Genomic DNA, 1,935 nt, shown 5'->3' with positions numbered 1-1,935 from the left:
GTGAGGAAGTTCCAACTACTTTTCCCCTATTTCAAAAAGAAATTAGATGTAAAATTACTTTTGGTATGAATCCAAGCCCGTATCGTACAATAGACTTTCGGTTCCATTTTTTCTCGAATTTTTTAACATTTTATATTTTTAACACATTTAGTGACAAGTAGTAGACCACGTTCTCCGCGTTTTATTCAAGTCTAGATTCGTAATGTTGCGGTTGTGAAAAAAAAACAGTTTTTATTGAAGTAGTTTTACTATTTTTTATTAACTTTCTTTTTTGTTTGAGGTAAATTGAGATATATATTTTTGTTTTTGATCATGATGATGTGTAATGGTGTCACCTATCAAACTGCGTTCTGTGTCAAAAATATCTTCACTAACAAGCATTCCTAAGACATTCTAAGCTAGGCTAAACGTCGCGTTCAGTTCATTTCTGTGTGAAATGGAATAAAGACTTCTGCTTCCTAACGGAGTGGAGACGCACGATAGGATTTTTTTAGCTTGTTTTCGCGTGGAAAAGTGCTCGACCCCTTAAACACTGTTAATATTCCCTGAAAATGACGCGAGACAAAATCCCTTCCCTTCCCATATCCAAACTCCTAGTGATTTCTCGTAGTAACGCAGAGAATTCTTCGGTTATTGGCATAAGCGAGATTCACGTCATCACTTCCTTCCCTATTCTCAATTGACCTGCATTCGGACGCGGCCAGCGCTGGTATTGCTTTTTTGGAAAGTATTGTGATTCCAGCATTTACACAATGAGGAAAAAGATAGTCCCAAGCATCACCTGTTGGTTCTTTGTATAAATGCAGTTGTCCTTGCAATAACAGAGGAGCAACCGCGGGCGGTTAATCATGCTCATGCTCAACTTTTTGGACGAAAAATAAACTTTTTTGATATTTTTGTCTTTTGTTAACCTCTTCAAACAATCTGCTATATGACTTTGTTTCAACTATTTTTTCAATGAATGACCTCTTATTCTCGATAGATCTATCATAGAAGATTCCAAATCTTGCCTTGAATCTCTTAAAGAAGCGTGTTCTTACAAACTGGAATCAATTTTGTAAATTGGGACATTAATCTCCAAACACCAATAAACGCCTAAAAGTATTTTGTACCGACTTTTCGAACCCTCTAAGCTAAGCAGAATACCGGAATACCCTAAGTGGATAACTGACACTGAGGAAGATTACAAGTGGTAGTCGTAATACGCGTATCCACAAGGCTTCTTTCATCATGTTCATACTCCTAAGATTTCAAGCTGTGATGATATTTTAGGATTTGATGTATTTTACAGGACACTATCCAAGTTACCCCAAAACGAAAATATGATTCTCGCGCAAATGAAAAATTAAAAGTCACCCAATATATTTAACTTTATCGGGTCTTTCAATTGCAATTGATAACTGATACTCCAGTACTTGTTTAAAAATATAAAAGTAGGGGAAATACTGTTACATGAAAAAAATAAGGAAATATGCTGAAAAACTGTCAAAGTTACCCCGTTTTACGGTACCTACAAAATACCAAAAAAAGTTATTTTCAATACCTTGGTAACCGACCAATAACTTGTCTTGGTATGATACCTGACTTTAGTATGCAGCAGTTTTGTGTCAGTTGTTCGTTCCTGCTCGGGTATTCTCGGTCTTCAGAAACGACAATCACCATACTCTAACATTCCATCTTCTTCTCAATTTGTTGTAAGAACTTGGATGCCCTGTTATTGATCAGAAATGAATGACCTGCTATACTGCCGTGAATCGCAAGTCAGTCCCATATGTAAAAAGTAGGCATTGAGAAAATGGACTCTGAAGTTTTTAAATTCGATTTCCATGTGAAATTTTAAAAAAATCGCCATAAATTGAATACTACTGCGATCATTACGAAACTTTCACAAATTGTGTCAAACATGAAAACGTAACTGCGAAAAATATAAAACTG

Source organism: Aedes albopictus, chromosome 1, assembly GCF_035046485.1.
Source record: "Aedes albopictus strain Foshan chromosome 1, AalbF5, whole genome shotgun sequence".
NCBI lineage: Eukaryota > Metazoa > Arthropoda > Insecta > Diptera > Culicidae > Aedes > Aedes albopictus.
This window is presented reverse-complemented; position numbering follows the sequence as displayed.